The following is a 13,693-nucleotide window of genomic DNA, read 5'->3' as shown; positions in this document are numbered from 1 at the left end:
GTCAACTTCCAGCAGACGGTGAGTAATGGTCATTACATTGTGATATGTACCCGGTAATGTAATAAGTGGTGAAATATGACACCCGGACCCCACACCGATCAGCTGTTCGGGCTGCCTCCGCGCACCGGATGTTATGCTGGGTATGCAGTGCTTCATACACTGTATAGCGGCCATGCTGCAGAACTGCAGCTCTAGTCCCATTCACAGCCGCTATACTGTGAGCCATCTGCTTCCGGAACGGACCCCCATCAATGATATACCGATGACCTATCCTGTGGAAAGGTCATCAGTATGAAAAACCGCCCCCTGCCCGGACAACCCCTTTAATTCTGGAGAACTGAACTCTCTTTAGCCATGGGAACCTTCCAGTATTAGGGTATGTGCACACGATGATAGGCTTTTACGTCTGAAATGACAGACTGTTTTCAGGAGAAAACAGCTGCCTCGTTTCAGACATAAATGCTCCTCCTCGCATTCTGCGAGGCTTCTCTGACAGCCGTAAATTTTGAGCTGTTCTTCATTGAGTTAAATGAAGAACGGCTCAAATTACGTCTGAAAGAAGTGTCCTGCATATAATGTATATAAGTGTCCCGCATATAATGTATATAAGTGTCCTGCATATAATGTATATAAGTGTCCTGCATATAATGTATATAAGTTTCCCGCATATAATGTATATAAGTGTCCCGCATATAATGTATATAAGTGTCCCGCATATAATGTATATAAGTGTCCCGCATATAATGTATATAAATGTCCCGCATATAATGTATATAAGTGCACCGCATATAATGTATATAAGTGTCCCGCATATAATGTATATAAGTGTCCTGCATATAATGTATATAAGTGTCCTGCATATAATGTATAGAAGTGTCCCGCATATAATGTATATAAGTGTCCCGCATATAATGTATATAAGTGTCCCGCATATAATGTATATAAGTGTCCCGCATATAATGTATATAAGTGTCCAGCATATAATGTATATAAGTGTCCTGCATATAATGTATATAAGTGTCCTGCATATAATGTATATAAGTGTCCCGCATATAATGTATATAAGTGTCCCGCATATAATGTATATAAGTGTCCTGCATATAATGTATAGAAGTGTCCTGCATATAATGTATATAAGTGTCCTGCAAATAATGTATATAAGTGTCCCGCATGTAATGTATATAAGTGTCCCGCATGTAATGTATATAAGTGTCCCGCATATAATGTATATAAGTGTCCCGCATATAATGTATATAAGTGTCCTGCATATAATGTATATAAGTGTCCTGCATATAATGTATATAAGTGTCCTGCATATAATGTATATAAGTGTCCTGCATGTAATGTATATAAGTGTCCCGCATATAATGTATAAGTGTCCCGCATATAATGTATATAAGTGTCCCGCATATAATGTATAAGTTTCCCGCATATAATGTATATAAGTGTCCCACATATAATGAATATAAGTGTCCCGCATATAATGTATATAAGTGTCCCGCATATAATGTATATAAGTGTCCTGCATATAATGTATAGAAGTGTCCTGCATATAATGTATATAAGTGTCCTGCATATAATGTATAGAAGTGTCCTGCGTATAATGTATAGAAGTGTCCCACATATAATGAATATAAGTGTCCTGCATATAATGTATATAAGTGTCCTGCATATAATGTATATAAGTGTCCTGCATATAATGTATATAAGTGTCCTGCATATAATGTATATAAGTGTCCCGCATATACTGTATATAAGTGTCCCGCATATAATGTATATAAGTGTCCCGCATATAATGTATATAAGTGTCCCGCATATAATGTATATAAGTGTCCTGCGTATAATGTATATAAGTGTCCCGCATATAATGTATATAAGTGTCCCGCATATAATGTATATAAGTGTCCCGCATATAATGTATATAAGTGTCCCGCATGTAATGTATATAAGTGTCCTGCATATAATGTATATAAGTGTCCTGCATATAATGTATATAAGTGTCCCGCATATAATGTATATAAGTGTCCTGCATATAATGTATATAAGTGTCCTGCATATAATGTATATAAGTGTTCTGCATATAATGTATATAAGTGTCCCGCATATAATGTATATAAGTGTCCCGCATGTATTGTATATAAGTGTCCTGCATATAATGTATATAAGTGTCCTGCATATAATGTATATAAGTGTCCCGCATATAATGTATATAAGTGTCCCGCGTATAATGTATATAAGTGTCCTGCGTATAATGTATATAAGTGTCCCGCGTATAATGTATGGAAGTGTCCTGCATATAATGTATATAAGTGTCCTGCATATAATGTATATGTGTCCTGCATATAATGTATATAAGTGTCCCGCATATAATGTATATAAGTGTCCTGCATATAATGTATATAAGTGTCCTGCATATAATGTATATAAGTGTCCCGCATATAATGTATAAGTGTCCCGCATATAATGTATATAAGTGTCCCGCATATAATGTATATAAGTGTCCCGCATATAATGTATATAAGTGTCCTGCATATAATGTATATAAGTGTCCTGCATATAATGTATATAAGTGTCCTGCATATAATGTATATAAGTGTCCTGCATATAATGTATGTAAGTGTCCCGCATATAATGTATATAAGTGTCCTGCATATAATGTATATAAGTGTCCCGCATATAATGTATATAAGTGTCCTGCATATAATGTATAGAAGTGTCCTGCATATAATGTATATAAGTGTCCTGCATATAATGTATAGAAGTGTCCTGCGTATAATGTATATAAGTGTCCCACATATAATGAATATAAGTGTCCTGCATATAATGTATATAAGTGTCCTGCATATAATGTATATAAGTGTCCTGCATATAATGTATATAAGTGTCCTGCATATAATGTATATAAGTGTCCCGCATATACTGTATATAAGTGTCCCGCATATAATGTATATAAGTGTCCCGCATATAATGTATATAAGTGTCCCGCATATAATGTATATAAGTGTCCCGCATATAATGTATATAAGTGTCCTGCATATAATGTATATAAGTGTTCTGCATATAATGTATATAAGTGTCCCGCATATAATGTATATAAGTGTCCTGCATATAATGTATATAAGTGTCCTGCATATAATGTATATAAGTGTCCCGCATATAATGTATACAAGTGTCCCGCATATAATGTATACAAGTGTCCCGCATATAATGTATATAAGTGTCCCGCATATAATGTATATAAGTGTCCTGCATATAATGTATATAAGTGTCCTGCATATAATGTATATAAGTGTCCTGCATATAATGTATATAAGTGTCCTGCATATAATGTATATAAGTGTCCTGCATGTAATGTATATAAGTGTCCCGCATATAATGTATAAGTGTCCTGCATATAATGTATACAAGTGTCCCGCATATAATGTATACAAGTGTCCCGCATATAATGTATATAAGTGTCCCGCATATAATGTATATAAGTGTCCCGCATATAATGTATATAAGTGTCCCGCATATAATGTATATAAGTGTCCCGCATATAATGTATATAAGTGTCCCGCATATAATGTATATAAGTGTCCTACATATAATGTATAAGTGTCCTGCATATAATGTATAGAAGTGTCCCGCTATTGTACCGACAACCGCGGGGCGCGTCTTTATATAGACCTTGTGTGGACCAGAGGGAGAACTGTAAGACATGTCACTTCCGGGGCGTTTCTCTCAGCAAATTCACATTACCGATCCCTCCCGTTGATTGGCTTAGCGATCAGGCGGGGTGTCAGAAGTTTGGGGGTCGGAGCACTGCCGTCACTATCACCTGTCAGAATTTATTTGACCGTTCAGTTACCCTGTAATCCAGGTGAAGAAGACTCTGGTGTCTTGAGTGTATGTCGTGTAATTGTAATACAGGTGAAGCAGACTGCAGTGTGTTCTCTGTCAAGTTATTGTAGTACAGGCGGAGCAGACTATGGTGTTTTGTATGTCTTGTTATTGTTACACATGATTAGCATACTGTGGTGTCTCATCTGTGCTGGTTTATTGTAGAAGAGTAGCAGCAGACTCTAGTGTCTCGTCTAGTAATTGTAATACAAGTGGAACAGCCTCCAGTTCAGGGGTCTCAAACTCGGCCGGGTAAGTGGGCCACATATAGGAATAAATAGAAGTTGACGGGCTGCATTTCAGCAATTAAGTGTCGCTAAGCGTTTGGCAGACACACAAATGCCATGATGGGGCAGCCCCTTTTAATATAGTGCCACAGAGCCCTCGGTAGATGCTGCCACAGTGCCCTCTGTAAATTATGCCACAGTGTCCTCTGTAGATACTGCCACACATCACCCATAGATAATGCCACAGTGCCCTCTGAAGATGCTGCCACAGTGCCCTCTGTATATACTGCCACAGTGCCCTCTGTAGATGCTGCCACAGTGCCATATATGGACAGTGATGTCACAGAATCCCGGAGCAGAGCCTATACTAGCGCTCTGCCTTGGACTCCGGCTCTAGGAAAGCCCTAGACATTGCGTGTCTATATATGGACAGCGATGTCAGGGATTTCCACAGAATCCCGGAGTAGAGCCTATACTAGCGCTCTACCCGGGACTCCGCTCTGGGGAAGACCCTGACAACACTGTCCATATATGGACAACGATGTCAGGGAATTCCACAGAGTCCCGGAGCAGAGCGTGTACTAGCGCTCTGCTCGGGATTCCGCTCTGGGGAAGACCGTGACAACACTGTCTATATATGGACAGCGATGTCAGGGAATTCCACAGAGTCCCGGAGCAGAGCCTGTATTAGCGGCTCTGTGTCCCGCGGGCCGAGTGCTTGACACCCCTGCTCTAGTTCTAGTCTTTTCCGGCTCATTATAGTAAAATAGGAGCATTCTGGTGTCTTGTCTGTGCTGGGTAATTTGAATACAGGTGGAGCAGACTATGGTGTCTTGTCTGTGCCTGGTCATCTATTACGAAAGGAGCAGTCTCTGGTTTCTTTCCTGTGCTGGGTTATTGTAATACAGGTGGAGCAGATTCTAGCATACTGTATGTGCTGGGACTTGGGATCTTGTAATACAGGTGGAGTGTACTCTAATGTCTTGTCTGTTACAGTACACTAGAATCTGTTCCATCTGTATTACATCAATACGTATGTGCTGGGTTTTATGAATACAGGTGAAGTAGACTCTTGTGTATATTCTGTGCGGGGTTATTGTGTTACATTTGAAGCAATCTATAGTTGCTCGTCTGTTCCGGGTTATTGTAATACAGGTGGAGCAGACTATAGCTTCTTGTCTGTGCCAGGTTATTGTAATACAGGTGGAGCAAACTTTGTTGTTTCTTTTTTTTGGTGCACGGTTATTGTAGCCGCAAACTCTAGTGTGTTTAGTCGTTATTGTAATTGCATGGTTATTGGAGGAGCAGTCTCTGGTTTCTTCTACACGCTGTAATAGAATAGGGACATAATGCGGTAAAAGGAGGGAACAGGGACATAATGCCGGTAATAGGAAGTAACAGGAACATAATGCCGGTAATAGGAAGGAACAGGGACATAATGCCAGTAATATGAGTGAATAGGGACAACATGCAGGTAAGATGAGGGAACAAGGACATAATGCCGGTAATATGAAGGAGCAAGGTCATAATGCCGGTAATATGAAGGAACAGGGACATAATGGCGGTAATATGAAGGAACAGGGAAATAATGCCTGTGATATGAAGGAATAGGGACATAATGCTGGTAAGATGAGGGAACAGGGACATAATGCTGGTAATATGAAAGAACAGGGACATAATGCCGGTAATATCAAGGAACAGGGACATAATGCCAGTAATATGAAGGAACAGGGACATAATGCTGGTAAGATGAGGGAACAGGGACATAATGCATGTAATATGAAGGAACAGGGATATAATGCCGGTAATATGAAGGAACAGGGACATAATGCCTGTAATATGAAGGAACAGGGACATAAAGCCGGTAATATGAAGGAACAGGGACATAATGCCTGTAATATGAAGGAACAGGGACATAATGCCGGTAATATGAAGGAACAGGCACATAATGCTGGTAAGATAAGGGAACAGGGACATCATGCATGTAATATGAAGGAACAGGGAAATAATGCCGGTAATATGAAGGAAAAGGGACATAATGACGGTAATATAAAGGCACAGGGACATAATGCCTGTAATATGAAGGAACAGGGACGTAATGCCGGTAATATGAAGGAACAGGGACATAATGCCAGTAATATGAAGGAACAGGGACATAATGCCGGTAATATGAAGGAACAGAGACATAATGCCAGTAATATGAAGGAACAGGGACATAATGCTGGTAAGATGAGGGAACAGGGACATAATGCATGTAATATGATGGAACAGGGATATAATGCCGGTAATATGAAGGAACAGGGACATAATGCCTGTAATATGAAGGAACAGGGACATAAAGCCGGTAATATGAAGGAACAGGGACATAATGCCTGTAATATGAAGGAACAGGGACATAATGCTGGTAAGATGAGGGAACAGGGACATAATGCATGTAATATGACGGAACAGGGATATAATGCCGGTAATATGAAGGAACAGGGACATAATGCCTGTAATATGAAGGAACAGGGACATAAAGCCGGTAATATGAAGGAACAGGGACATAATGCCTGTAATATGAAGGAACAGGGACATAAAGCCGGTAATATGAAGGAACAGGGACATAATGCCTGTAATATGAAGGAACAGGGACATAATGCCGGTAATATGAAGGAACAGGGACATAATGCTGGTAAGATGAGGGAACAGGGACATAATGCATGTAATATGACGGAACAGGGATATAATGCCGGTAATATGAAGGAACAGGGACATAATGCCTGTAATATGAAGGAACAGGGACATAAAGCCGGTAATATGAAGGAACAGGGACATAATGCCTGTAATATGAAGGAACAGGGACATAATGCCGGTAATATGAAGGAACAGGCACATAATGCTGGTAAGATGAGGGAACAGGGACATCATGCATGTAATATGAAGGAACAGGGAAATAATGCCGGTAAAATGAAGGAAAAGGGACATAATGACGGTAATATAAAGGCACAGGGACATAATGCCTGTAATATGAAGGAACAGGGACGTAATGCCGGTAATATTAAGGAACAGGGACATAATGCCGGTAATATGAAGGAACAGGGACATAATGCCGGTAATATGAAGGAACAGGGACATAATGCCGGTAATATGAAGGAACAGGCACATAATGCTGGTAAGATGAGGGAACAGGGACATAATGGCGGTAATATGAAGGAACAGGGACATAATGCCGGTAATATGAAGGAAGAGGCACATAATGCTGGTAAGATGAGGGAACAGGGACATAATGCCGGTAATATGAAGAAAAAGGGACATAATGACAGTAATATAAAGGCACAGGGACATAATGCCTGTAATATGAAGGAACAGGGACGTAATGCCGGTAATATTAAGGAACAGGGACATAATGCCTGTAATATGAAGGAACAGGGACATAATACCGGTAATATGAAAGAACAAGGACATAATGCCTCGAAAATGAGGGAACAGGGACATATTACCGGCATTATGTCCCTGTGCCCTCCTACATGGGACATAATGCCAGTAATATGAGGGGACAGGGACATAATGCCTGTAATATGAAGGAACAGGGACATAATGCCTGTAATATGAAGGAACAGGGACATAATGCCTGTAATATGAAGGAACAGGGACATAATGCTGGTAATATGATGGAACAGGGTCGGGACATAATGCCTGTAATATGAAGGAACAGGGACCTAATGCCTGTAATATGAAGGAACAGGGACCTAATGCCTGTAATAAGAAGGAACAGGGACCTAATGCCTGTAATATGAAGGAACAGGGACGTAATGCCTGTAATGCCTGTTATATGAAGGAACAGGGAGGTAATACCGATAATATGAAGGAACAGGGATATAATGCCGGTAAGATGAGGGAACAAGGACATTATGTCCTTGTACTTTCATATTACTGGCATTATGTCCTTGTACTTTCATATTACCGGCATTATGTCGGTAAGATGAAGGAACAGGGACATAATGGCGGTAATATGAGGGAACAGGGACATAATGCCGGTAAGATGAGGGAACAGGGAAGTAATGCAGATAATATGAAGGAGCCGGGACGTAATGCCGGTAATATGAAGAAACAGGGACGTAATGCCGGTAATATGAAGGAACAGGGACATAATGCCGGTAAGATGAATGAACAGGCACATAATGCCGGTTCAGATGAGGGAACAGGGACATAATGCCGGTAAGACGAAGGAACAGGGACATAATGCCTGTAATATGAAGGAACAAGGACATAATGCCGGTAAAATGAAGGAACAGGGACAAAATGCCTGTAATATAAAGGAACAGGGAAATAATCCCGGTAATACGAAGGAACAGGGACATAATGCCAGTAAGATGAGGGAACGGACATATTGCCGGTAAGATGAGGGAACAGGGACAAAATGGCAATAAGATGTGGGAACAGGGATGTAATGCCGGTAATATGAAGGAACAGGGACATAATGCCGGTAATATGAAGGAACAGGGACATCATGCCTGTAATATAAAGGAATAGGGACATAATGCAGGACAGGAGCCAGGGACAGCCGAGTGCAGAGAGAAAGTCAGGAGACAGGGACAGCCGAGTGCAGACAGACGGTCAGGAGTTAGGGACAGCCGAGTAGTAAGAAACGGTCAGGAGCTAGGGACAGCTGAGTGGAGTCAGACGGTCAGGAGCCAGGGACACCGAGTGCAGAAAGACAGTCAGGCGATAGGGACAGCCGAGTGATAAGAAACGGTTAGGAGCCAGAGACAGCCGAGGGCAGAGAGACGGTCAGGAGCCAGGGACAGTCGAGTGATAAGAAACGGTCAGGATCCAGGGACAGCTGAGTGCAGGGAGACGTTTAGGAGCCAGGGACAGTCGAGTGTAGACAGACAGGCAGGAGCCAGGGACAGCCGAGTACAAAGAGACGGTCAGGACCCAGGGACAGCCGAGTGCATTGAGGCGGTCAGGAGTCAGGGACAGCCGAGTGCAGAGAGACGGTCAGAAGCCAGGGACAGCCGAGTGCAGAGAGACGGTCAGGAGCCAGGGACACCGAGTGCCGGGAGACGGTAAGGAGCCAGGGACAGCCGAGTGCAGAGAGACGGTCAGGAGCCAGGGACAGCCGAGTGCAGACAGACTGTCAGGAGACAGGGACAGCCGAGTGCAGACAGACGGTCAGGAGTCAGGGACAGCTGAGTGCAGACAGACAGTCAGGAGCCAGGGACAGCCGAGTACAAAGAGACGGTCAGGACCCAGGGACAGCCGAGTGCAGAGAGGCGGTCAGGAGTCAGGGACAGCCGAGTGCAGAGAGACGGTCAGAAGCCAGGGACAGCCGAGTGCAGAGAGACGGTCAGGAGCCAGGGACACCGAGTGCCGGGAGACGGTAAGGAGCCAGGGACAGCCGAGTGCAGAGAGACGGTCAGGAGCCAGGGACAGCCGAGTGCAGACAGACTGTCAGGAGACAGGGACAGCCGAGTGCAGACAGACGGTCAGGAGTCAGGGACAGCTGAGTGCAGACAGACAGTCAGGAGACAGGGACAGCCGAGTGCAGACAGACGGTCAGGAAACAGTGACAGCTGAGTGCAGACAGACGGTCAGGAGCCAGGGACAGCTGAGTGGAGACGGACGGTCAGGAGCCGGTAATATGAAGGACCAAGGACATAATGCCGATAAAATGAAGGAACAGGGACATAGTGCCGGTAATATGAAGGAACAGGGACATAATGCCTGTAATATGAAGAAACAGGGACATAATGCCTGTAATATGTAAAATGGCGGTAAGATGCAGGGACATAATGCCTGTATTATGAAGGAACAGGGACATAATGCCTGTAATATGAAGGAACAGACATAATGGCGGTAATATGAAGGAACAGGAACATAATGCCTGTAATATGAAGGAACAGGGACATAATGCCGGTAAGATGAGGTAACAGGGACATAGAAGGAACAGGGACATAATGGCTGTAATATGAAGGAACAGGCACATAATGCCGGTAATATGAGGGAACAGGGACATAATGCCGGTAAGATGAGGGAACAGGGACAAAATGCCTGTAATATTAAGGAACAGGGACATAATGCCGGTAATATGAAGGAACAGGGACATAATGCCGGTAAGATGAGGGAACAGAGATAAATTGCCGGTAATATGAAGGAACAGGGACATAATGCCTGTAATATGAAGGAACAGGGACATAATGCCGCTAATATTAAGGAACTGGGACATAATGCCGCTAATATTAAGGAACAGGGACATAATGCCGGTAAGATGAGGGAACAGGGATAAATTGCCGGTAATATGAAGGAACAGGGCAATAATGCCGGTAATATGAAGGAACAGGGACATAATGCCGGTAATATGAAGGAACAGGGACATAAAGCCTGTAATATGAAGGAACAGGGACATAATGCCGGTAGTATGAAGGAACAGGGACATAATGCCGGTAATAAGAAGGAACAAGGAAATAATGCCGGTAATTTGAAGGTAAGAGGACATAAAGCCTGTAATATGAAGGAACAGGGACATAATGCCTGTAATATGAAGGAACAGGGACATAATGCCGGTAATATGAAGGAACAGGGACATAATGCCGGTAAGATGAGGGAACAGGGACATAATGCCGGTAATATGAAGGAACAGAGACATAATGCCGGTAATATGAAGGAACAGGGACATTATGCCGGTAATATGAAGGAACAGGGACAAAATGCCGGTAATATGAAGGAACAGGGACATAATGCCGGTAAGATGAGGGAACAGGGATAAATTGCCGGTAATAAGAAGGAAACAGGGACATAATGCGGTAAGATGAGGGAACAGGGATAAATTGCCGGTAATATGAAGGAACAGGGACATAATGCCGGTAATATGAAGGAACAGGGACATAATGCCTGTAATATGAAGGAACAGGGACATAATGCCGGTAATATGAAGGAACAAGATATAATGCCGGTAAGATGAGGAAACAGGGACGTAATGCCGGTAATATGAAGAAACCGGGACGTAATGCCGGTAATACGAAGGAACAGGGACGTAATGCCGGTAAGATGAAGTAACAGGGACCTAATTCCGGTACTATGAAGGAACATGGACATAATACCGGTAATATGAAAGAACAATGACATAATGCCGGTAATATGAAGGAACAGGGACAAAATGCCTGTAATATGAAGGGACAGGGACATAATGCCGGTAGTATGAAGGAACAGGGACATAATGCCTGTAATATGAAGAAACAGGGACATAATGCCTGTAATATGTAAAATGGCGGTAAGATGAAGGGACATAATGCCTGTAATAAGAAGGAACAGACATAATGGCGGTAATATGAAGGAACAGGAACATAATGCCTGTAATATGAAGGAACAGGGACATAATGCCGGTAAGATGAGGTAACAGGGACATAGAAGGAACAGGGACATAATGCCGGTAAGATGAGGTAACAGGGACATAGAAGGAACAGGGACATAATGGCTGTAATATGAAGGAACAGGCACATAATGCCGGTAATATGAGGGAACAGGGACATAATGCCGGTAAGATGAGGGAACAGGGACAAAATGCCTGTAATATTAAGGAACAGGGACATAATGCCGGTAATATTAAGGAACAGGGACATAATGCCGCTAATATTAAGGAACAGGGACATAATGCCGGTAATATGAAGGAACAGGGACATAATGCCGGTAAGATGAGGGAACAGGGATAAATTGCCGGTAATATGAAGGAACAGGGCAATAATGCCGGTAATATGAAGGAACAGGGACATAATGCCGGTAATATGAAGGAACAGGGACATAAAGCCTGTAATATGAAGGAACAGGGACATAATGCCGGTAGTATGAAGGAACAGGGACATAATGCCGGTAATATGAAGGAACAAGGAAATAATGCCGGTAATATGAAGGTAAGAGGACATAAAGCCTGTAATATGAAGGAACAGGGACATAATGCCTGTAATATGAAGGAACAGGGACATAATGCCGGTAATATGAAGGAACAGGGACATAATGCCGGTAAGATGAGGGAACAGGGACATAATGCCGGTAATATGAAGGAACAGAGACATAATGCCGGTAATATGAAGGAACAGGGACATTATGCCGGTAATATGAAGGAACAGGGACAAAATGCCGGTAATATGAAGGAACAGGGACATAATGCCGGTAAGATGAGGGAACAGGGATAAATTGCCGGTAATAAGAAGGAACAGGGACATAATGCCGGTAAGATGAGGGAACAGGGATAAATTGCCGGTAATATGAAGGAACAGGGACATAATGCCGGTAATATGAAGGAACAGGGACATAATGCCTGTAATATGAAGGAACAGGGACATAATGCCGGTAATATGAAGGAACAAGATATAATGCCGGTAAGATGAGGAAACAGGGACGTAATGCCGGTAATATGAAGAAACCGGGACGTAATGCCGGTAATACGAAGGAACAGGGACGTAATGCCGGTAAGATGAAGTAACAGGGACCTAATTCCGGTACTATGAAGGAACATGGACATAATACCGGTAATATGAAAGAACAATGACATAATGCCGGTAATATGAAGGAACAGGGACAAAATGCCTGTAATATGAAGGGACAGGGACATAATACCGGTAATATGAAAGAACAATGACATAATGCCGGTAATATGAAGGAACAGGGACAAAATGCCTGTAACATGAAGGAACAGGGATATGTCCCTGTTTCCTCATCTTACAGGCATTATATCCCAGTTCCTTCATATTACCGACTTTATGTCCCTGTTCCCTCATATTACAAACATTATATTACCGGCATTATGTCCCAGTACCCTCCTAGAGGGGACATAATGCCTGTAATATGAGGGAACAGGTACATTATGCCGGTAATATGAGGGAACAGGGACATAATACCGGTAATATGAAGGAACAGGGACATAATGCCTGTAATATGAAGGAACAGGGACATAATGCCTGTATTATGAAGGAACAGGGACATAATGCCTGTAATATGAAGGAACAGACATAATGGCGGTAATATGAAGGAACAGGAACATAATGCCTGTAATATGAAGGAACAGGGACATAATGCCGGTAAGATGAGGTAACAGGGACATAGAAGGAACAGGGACATAATGCCGGTAAGATGAGGTAACAGGGACATAGAAGGAACAGGGACATAATGGCTGTAATATGAAGGAACAGGCACATAATGCCGGTAATATGAGGGAACAGGGACATAATGCCGGTAAGATGAGGGAACAGGGACAAAATGCCTGTAATATTAAGGAACAGGGACATAATGCCTGTAATATGAAGGAACAGGGACATAATGCCGCTAATATTAAGGAACAGGGACATAATGCCGCTAATATTAAGGAACAGGGACATAATGCCGGTAATATGAAGGAACAGGGACATAATGCCGGTAAGATGAGGGAACAGGGATAAATTGCCGGTAATATGAAGGAACAGGGCAATAATACCGGTAATATGAAGGAACAGGGACATAATGCCGGTAATATGAAGGAACAGGGACATAAAGCCTGTAATATGAAGGAACAGGGACATAATGCCGGTAAGATGAAGGAACAGGGACATAATGCCTGTAATATGAAG

Source organism: Rhinoderma darwinii, chromosome 11, assembly GCF_050947455.1.
Source record: "Rhinoderma darwinii isolate aRhiDar2 chromosome 11, aRhiDar2.hap1, whole genome shotgun sequence".
NCBI classification, from domain to species: domain Eukaryota; kingdom Metazoa; phylum Chordata; class Amphibia; order Anura; family Rhinodermatidae; genus Rhinoderma; species Rhinoderma darwinii.
The sequence above is the reverse complement of the archived record's forward strand: the minus strand, read 5'-3'. Positions refer to the sequence as shown.